The 8,356-nt window shown below is 59.8% G+C and overlaps 3 non-coding genes across 3 annotated transcripts in view; all 3 read left to right on the forward strand.

The window, feature by feature from the left end:
• The first annotated feature begins 3,411 nt into the window (after window positions 1-3,411).
• Window positions 3,412-5,226, forward strand: LOC142793507 (small subunit ribosomal RNA). Its single transcript, XR_012891591.1, has one exon. It is a non-coding gene; the product is annotated as a small subunit ribosomal RNA (ribosomal RNA).
• A 1,719-nt stretch (window positions 5,227-6,945) lies between these two features.
• LOC142793520 (5.8S ribosomal RNA) lies at window positions 6,946-7,098 on the forward strand. Its single transcript, XR_012891601.1, has one exon. It is a non-coding gene; the product is annotated as a 5.8S ribosomal RNA (ribosomal RNA).
• Window positions 7,099-8,252: 1,154 nt separating this feature from the next.
• Window positions 8,253-8,356, forward strand: part of LOC142793515 (large subunit ribosomal RNA) — a 3,958-nt gene continuing 3,854 nt past the window's right edge. The window contains exon 1 of the ribosomal RNA XR_012891598.1: window positions 8,253-8,356. This exon is cut by the window's right edge and continues 3,854 nt beyond it. This is a non-coding gene — a ribosomal RNA (large subunit ribosomal RNA).

Raw genomic sequence — 8,356 nt, forward strand, 5'->3', positions numbered from 1 at the left:
TGGGTACCGCTGCTCGGATGTTCGCCGTTTTTGGCCGAGTGAGTGCTGGCACTCCGGCGAAGCGAAACGGGGCCGATTCGGGCACGATATCGGCGTATTTCGACGTGCTCGCCGGCGACCGTCGCACGAGTACGGCAAAGCGCGTCTGCCGGGGCGAGGTTTGCGATGCCGACGAAAAAGTGGGAAGCGCCGCTCGGATCTTCGCCGTTTTTGCAGGAGTGAGTGGCGGCCCTCCTGCGAGACCAAGAAGCATCGACTCGCGCACGATATCGGTGTCTTTCGACGTGCCCGCCGGCCACCGCCGCACGAGTACGGCAAACCGCGTATGCCGGGGCGGGGTTGGCGACGCCGACGCAAAAGTGGGAACCGCCACTAGGATGTTCGCCGTTTTTGGCAGAGTGAGTGCTGGCACACCGGCGACGCGAAAGAGCGCGAAAGCGCCCACGAAAGTGGCGTATTTGGACGTGCTTGACGGCGACCGCTGCAGGAGTACGAAAAACCACGTCAGCCGGGGCGAGCGACCCACGGCGGTCTGGGTGCTTATCGCTGCTATTATAGGGGCACCCCGGCAGACGCAGAAAAAAAAAATTTTTTTTCGACCTTCTTTTTTGCTGGTCGAGCTCGGGTAACCCAGGTCGCAATGGGAGCCGCGCACGAAAGCGGCGTCGCGAGACGCGTTCGCGGTCGCTAGTCGCACGAGCTCGGCAACCGCGTCAGCCGGCGCGGAGTTCGGGATGCCGACGGCTAAGTGGGTACCGCTGCTCGGATGTTCGCCGTTTTTGGCCGAGTGAGTGCTGGCACTCCGGCGAAGCGAAACGGGGCCGATTCGGGCACGATATCGGCGTATTTCGACGTGCTCGCCGGCGACCGTCGCACGAGTACGGCAAAGCGCGTCTGCCGGGGCGAGGTTTGCGATGCCGACGAAAAAGTGGGAAGCGCCGCTCGGATCTTCGCCGTTTTTGCAGGAGTGAGTGGCGGCCCTCCTGCGAGACCAAGAAGCATCGACTCGCGCACGATATCGGTGTCTTTCGACGTGCCCGCCGGCCACCGCCGCACGAGTACGGCAAACCGCGTATGCCGGGGCGGGGTTGGCGACGCCGACGCAAAAGTGGGAACCGCCACTAGGATGTTCGCCGTTTTTGGCAGAGTGAGTGCTGGCACTCCGGCGAAGCGAAAGAGCGCGAATGCGCCCACGAAAGTGGCGTGTTTGGACGTGCTTGACGACGACCACCGCAGGAAAACGAAAAACCACGTCAGCCGGGGCGAGCGACCCATGGCGGTCTGGGTGCTTATCGCTGCTATTATAGGGGCACCCCGGCAGACGCAAAAAAAAAAAAAATTTTTTTTCGACATTCTTTCTTGCTCGTCGACCTCGGGTGACCCAGGTCGCAGTGGGAGCCGCGCACGAAAGCGGCGTCGCGAGACGGCTTCGCGGTCGCTAGTCGCACGAGCTCGGCAACCGCGTCTGCCGGGGCGGAGTTCGGGACGCCGACGGCTAAGTGGGAACCGCCGCTCGGATGTTCGCCGTTTGTGGCCGAGTGAGTGCTGGCACTCCGGCGAAGCCAAACGGGGCCGATTCCGGCACGATATCGGCGTCTTTCTACGTGCTCGCCGGCGACCGTCGCACGAGTACGGCAAAGTGCGTCTGCCGGGGCGGGGTTTGCGACGCGTACGCAATAGTGAGAACCGTCGCTCGGATGTTCGTCGTCTTTCGCCGAGCCAGTGCTGGCACTCCGGCGAAGCCGAACGGAGCCGATTCGGGCACGATATCGGCGTCTTTCCACGTGCTCGCCGGCGACCGTCGCACGAGTACGGTAAACCGCGTCAGCCGGGGCGGAGTTCGGGACGCCGATGCGAAAGTGGGAAGCGCCGCTCGGATCTTCGCCGTTTTTGGAGGAGTCAGTGGCGGCACTCCGGTGAAGCCAAGGTGCGCCAATTCGCGCACGATATCGGCGTCTTTCGACGTGCCCGCCGGCCACCGTCGCACGAGTACGGCAAACCTCGTCTGCCGGGGCGGGGTTTGCGACGCCGACGCAAAAGTGGGAACCGCCGCTCGGATGTTCGCCGTTTTTGGCAGAGTGAGTGCTGGCACTCCGGCGAAGCGAAAGAGCGTGAATGCGCCCACGAAAGTAGCGTATTTGGACGTGCTTGACGGCGACCGCCGCAGGAGTACGAAAAACCACGTCAGCCGGGGCGAGCGACCCACGGCGGTCTGGGTGCTTATCGCTGCTATTATAGGGGCACCCCGGCAGACGCAGAAAGAAAAAAAAAAAAATGGGGACATGGCGTGCGTCACCGTGCGGCTTCGCAGCGTTGCCGAAGTCGCCGAGCCCTTCGACTGAGCCGAACGGCGGACAGGGAACGTTGGTCGGCCGTTCTAACCTGTCGGTGCCACGCCGAGACGTCGTTAAGGAAAACCGCGTCGTGGGCCTCTACGACGCCGTCGAGTCGTTGTACGTTTGGTGTCCAGCGTGTCGGCGGCGAGTAGCGGACACGTCGTTCACGACTTCGGTCTTTCGCAGTCGACGCGAACTTGCGGAGAGTCGTGGTGCCTCACGTTTTCGGCAGAAACCGCGGCGGAATTTTCCCGTGCGTGCGCGCACGACCTCGGTGCTGTGCCGTCAGCGTAGTGTTGCACAAACTCGTGGCCTACCCAAGGTGCGGTACGTTTGCGGCCGTATCCTCGGTGGGAATTTCGTGAGTAGGGTCGCAAATTCTACGACCTCGGCGGGTTTGAGAGCGACGTAGACTTGTGGCACGCTCAACGTGCCACACGTTTCGGGGCACACCCGCGGTGAAATTTTCTCGAGTACGCTCGTATTAGTGCCCAAGGAGGTCTGGGTACTTATCGCTGCTATTATGTGGGGGTTCTCGTGAGCGGCGTACGCGAAAGCGACCGGGTGTCTGATATGCGGCGGGCTTCGGCCTCGTCAAGCGTGTCCTCGGGTCTGCTCCAGGGGAATCCACGGCAGTCGTCTGCAGCCTCATCCGCTTGATGCGTTAGGGGCTGGTTGTCGGACGGTGCCGTTTTACCACGATATCGAGGTGTGTTCCGTGTCGTCCTCGGGCGATTCAGATGCGAAAGCGCCGAAGACGCGGGCGTGACCCGTCGTCTGGCGGCTTTGCAGTCTCGGCTCCGTTGCTAGTTCCGGCCGGTCCACCGACAGTGCAGCGGGCTTGGGCAACCCGCACGGCGCGACCGAGTCGATGCAACGAAAAAGAGCGAGCATGAACGTGCTTCTTGCCGCACGGCTCCCACTCGTCTTTCGGGAAGGTTGTGCCGTAGCGAGCTCGAACGCCGTCATCTCGGAGTGCAAAATAAGCGTGTTGGGGCGCCTGAAGGTGGCCTCCGCCGCACACAGACTGCGTCCGGCCCGCCGAAGGGCGAGGACGGACGCGCAGTCGAACGATTACCTGGTTGATCCTGCCAGTAATCATATGCTTGTCTCAAAGATTAAGCCATGCATGTCTAAGTACATGCCGAAATAAGGCGAAACCGCGAATGGCTCATTAAATCAGTTATGGTTCCTTAGATCGTTTCTTCCTACTTGGATAACTGTGGCAATTCTAGAGCTAATACATGCAGTGAGCCTGGAGCCCTTTGGGTAACGGGTGCTTTTATTAGACCAAGATCGATCGGGTTTCGGCCCGTATTGTGTGGTGACTCTGGATAACTTTGTGCTGATCGCATGGCCACGAGCCGGCGACGTTTCTTTCAAGTGTCTGCCTTATCAACTTTCGATGGTAGGTTACTTGCTTACCATGGTTGTTACGGGTAACGGAGAATCAGGGTTCGATTCCGGAGAGGGAGCCTGAGAAACGGCTACCACATCCAAGGAAGGCAGCAGGCGCGCAAATTACCCACTCCCGGCACGGGGAGGTAGTGACGAAAAATAACAATACGGGACTCTTTTGAGGCCCCGTAATTGAAATGAGTACACTCTAAATCCTTTAACGAGGATCAATTGGAGGGCAAGTCTGGTGCCAGCAGCCGCGGTAATTCCAGCTCCAATAGCGTATACTAAAGCTGCTGCGGTTAAAAAGCTCGTAGTTGGATCTCAGTTCCAGACGAGTAGTGCATCTACCCGATGCGACGGCTCGGACTGAACATCATGCCGGTTCTTTCTTGGTGCACTTCATTGTGTGCCTCGAGATGGCCGGTGCTTTTACTTTGAAAAAATTAGAGTGCTCAACGCAGGCGAGTCGCCTGAATAAACTTGCATGGAATAATAGAACAAGACCTCGTTTCTGTTCTGTTGGTTTTTGGAATACGAGGTAATGATTAAGAGGGACGGACGGGGGCATTCGTATTGCGGCGCTAGAGGTGAAATTCTTGGACCGTCGCAAGACGAACAACTGCGAAAGCATTTGCCAAGAATGTTTTCATTGATCAAGAACGAAAGTCAGAGGTTCGAAGGCGATCAGATACCGCCCTAGTTCTGACCATAAACGATGCCAACCAGCGATCCGCCTGAGTTACTCAAATGACTCGGCGGGCAGCTTCCGGGAAACCAAAGTATTTGGGTTCCGGGGGAAGTATGGTTGCAAAGCTGAAACTTAAAGGAATTGACGGAAGGGCACCACCAGGAGTGGAGCCTGCGGCTTAATTTGACTCAACACGGGAAAACTTACCCGGCCCGGACACTGGGAGGATTGACAGATTGAGAGCTCTTTCTTGATTCGGTGGATGGTGGTGCATGGCCGTTCTTAGTTGGTGGAGCGATTTGTCTGGTTAATTCCGATAACGAACGAGACTCTAGCCTATTAAATAGGTGCGGGGTTCCCAGCACCTTACAACCTTCTTAGAGGGACAAGCGGCTCCTAGCCGCACGAAACAGAGCAATAACAGGTCTGTGATGCCCTTAGATGTCCGGGGCCGCACGCGCGCTACACTGAAGGAAGCAGCGTGTCTTTATCCCTGTCTGAAAAGACTGGGTAACCCGTGGAACTTCTTTCGTGATTGGGATAGGGGCTTGCAATTGTTCCCCTTGAACGAGGAATTCCCAGTAAGCGCGAGTCATAAGCTCGCGTTGATTACGTCCCTGCCCTTTGTACACACCGCCCGTCGCTACTACCGATTGAATGATTTAGTGAGGTCTTCGGACCGATGTCCGGCGCGGCCTTTCGGTTGCGCCGGTCTGTTGGAAAGATGACCAAACTTGATCATTTAGAGGAAGTAAAAGTCGTAACAAGGTTTCCGTAGGTGAACCTGCGGAAGGATCATTAACGGATTGTGAAGGGTGAGCGCCTCAGCTGCGTCTGCGCCCGACACTTTCTGCCGCTGACCCCGTTTGGACGCGGGGTCGGCTTTTCCCCACGGGGCTGCCTGAATGTGGAGCGGCACCCCGTGACAAATTGTTGCGCCCAGCGGACGCCAACACCGCGACCTTGGACGGTCGGCCAGGTGGCGGACGCGGGTACAAACGGCGCAACGCACTCATAGGTCGGCTTTCGACCCGCCACTGCACCGTGGCTCGAAGCGCTCGAAATGCGCGACCCGACCGCTGCGGGACCGCCTAGTACTGTAAACAGGAGCGGCGGAGCGCGAACGGCGAGTCGTGGTTACGTCGGTAGAAGGCGAGGCTGCGCGTTCCCGAAACGCCAGCCGAGTGCCCTCCCGACCGTTCGAGCGTGCAAGAACGAGACCCGACAATCGCGCGGCGACTGCCAAGTACGAGAGGAACGGCACAAGCGTCGGCGGTCGGTCAAGGAACTGGCGATGTGACGGGTCCGCTGTGCACCAGTGCATACCGTCCCGCCGTCCGCGGCAAGCGCCTCCGCGTCCTCGGGTGACGGAGGCTGCCGGTCGGTTCTTGCAGGCGAGGGATCTCGCTGGCACCGGTTCGCGTTGACGCGCGGCCGGTCATGGCACGGCGATGCGACGGCCGAGGTGCGCAGTACTCGATGGAGGAACCGCACGCTCCGATGACCGTCCCGCCCTCCGCGGCGTATGCGTACCGACCGTAATGGTTGCAGCAGCGCCGGCCGGCTTTTGAATTCGCCACACGAAACACGGTGCGAGATCGCGGTTAGGGGAGCGTCGACGTTGCCAGGCGTTTTGCTTGCTGCCGAGGGAAAGGCGGCACGGCCACGTCGCGCTCGTCGCGATTAGCGGGTCTGCGCGCTTTGGGAAGGTGCCGCAACGACTTGCCGAAAGAGGAAGCACGGAAGAACGAGGGACTTGGACGTCCCGACAATTGAACGCACTTGCGGCCAGGCCCTTGCTGGCTTCGTTCTTCCGCCTCGAGTAGGCTCGTACGCGGCTCCGGCGCCGAAAGTGGTCCTTGGCACCGACTTCGGTGGACGTGGGAAGTGCCGCGCAAGTACGGCGCGCCTGGCTCCACCTGTTGGCTAAAGTAGGCAGCCGGATCGGCATTTTGGTGTGCGGTGGCAAACCGTGGATGCGAAAAAAGCTTGTGCGATTTCGTGGAACAAAAAGCGGGGGTCCCCCTTTTTATGCGGAGGAAACCGACCCGCCTGCCGTGGTGAACCGCGACGCCACGGTAAAAACGGGAGAGGCTTGTCGATGGGACCGTGCATCCCGCGCTCCACGGAGGCCGGGAGGCGGCCGCCCGAGGAAATGTGTAGCCGTCGAGGCCCGCATCTGCGTGCACTCTTATCCAAATGGGTGTACCGCAGGCATTTTCTGGTTAGGCGGGCCAATGAGAGCGAGCACACAACGATACCTACGGGTCCGGCTTGGAGAACCGGCTTCGACGCCTCCCGAGTATTTATAGAGGGGTGGACCACGAAAGCACTCGCAAGTAGCGAAAGCGAAACGCCGTCCGAAACACACCGTTTGCTCGATTTGCGGCAGCCGAAAAAGGCGCGGCAGAGTTTTGGAGTCCAAGCGTGCGCTGAAAAGCGCCCTTCTTGGCCACTGTTTGGCCGAGTGCCAGAAACGTTTGGTTTTGACTGTACGGAATTGAACAAACACTTTTTCACGACTCTAAGCGGTGGATCACTCGGTTCTCGGGTCGATGAAGAACGCAGCCAGCTGCGAGACTTGGTGTGAATTGCAGGACACACTGAGCACTGATTCTTTGAACGCACATTGCGGCCTTGGGTCTTCCCTTGGCTTCGTCTGTCTGAGGGTCGGATCACATATCAAGAGAGCCTTCGGCGCACAAGGGAACGTGAGCCGTCGACTCGTTTTGACCGCGTCGGCAACACGGACAGCACGCTGAACACCTCACAGCGAGCGCCAACAGCGGCCACTCAAGGGCGAGACGGTGGCGACCGTCGTGCCAGAGCCCAACCGAAACGAGGGCGACCGACTGCATTGAGGATGTGGCACCTCGTTGAGACCGCCGCAGGACTTCGAGTCGGAAGGAAGCCTGCAGGGAAAGTGCGGTCGAGGTTGCGTACTCCTCTCTGCGACCGGGCGCGCAAGAGCTGCGAGAGCCACGGACGCGCAACTTTAACGCACGGTAAACACGAGGAGCGAAAGCCGGCCAGCAAAGCTTCTCCAGCCGTGCGCAAAGTGCGCGAGATCGCAGCCTTGCGTTGCGCTTGTTGCCCTCGAAGTAAGCAGGGTGTCCCGTAGACCGGGCGCTCGAACACGCTGCGGGGCCGTGCCTCCTCCAGGCTTTGCCGCGCGAACAGGGAACGTTCGCGCGCAAAGCGCAGGGAGGTGAGGAGGCTGCGCCCGACGTTTGCGGTTCGCTGCGTACGCGGTTGATGCGGAGAGCACGGCGCGACGACTTGCCGCGAAGCGGAAAAAGTCTCCCGCACGAGTTGGCGAAACGTTGGCGAAGCTTAAGGCGTTCTCGTCGTAGTCCGCCGTCGGTCTAAGTGCTTCGCAGTTCCCGTCCCGTTCAAAAAACTGGGCCACTCCAGTTGGGGCGGGGGCGACGCTACACGAGACGATGCCTCTCGCCAGGCTGCGTGGCTGCCCTTGCGGCGGCGGCGACTGGCCTCGGCGGTGTTTGGGCTTTCGACACGGTCGTTTATCACGCAACTGCTCGGACGACGCACGCGCGCAGCGGAATGCCGCTTGCCAGCCTTGTGAAGATGTGACCCTGTACAGGGTTGCGGGCGCACTTGGTAGGGCGTCGTACTCGGTTCGCGATGGGTTTACGAACGTGTCCCGTCACTTCCACGTCACACCGGTTGTGCGCCGCACGCGTGCAGCGGGGAAGCCGATTGCCAGCCTTGTGAAGAAGTGGCCCTGTACAGGGTTGCGGGCGCACTTGGTAGGGCGAGCGCACGCGGTCGTGCAGGAAGTTGATGGAAGCGAATGTATCCGCTGTCGACCTCAGATCAGGCGAGACAACCCGCTGAATTTAAGCATATCACTAAGCGGAGGAAAAGAAACCAACAGGGATTCCCCGAGTAGCTGCGAGCGAAACGGGAC

This window comes from Rhipicephalus microplus, unplaced genomic scaffold (assembly GCF_043290135.1).
Source record: "Rhipicephalus microplus isolate Deutch F79 unplaced genomic scaffold, USDA_Rmic scaffold_304, whole genome shotgun sequence".
Taxonomy (NCBI): domain Eukaryota; kingdom Metazoa; phylum Arthropoda; class Arachnida; order Ixodida; family Ixodidae; genus Rhipicephalus; species Rhipicephalus microplus.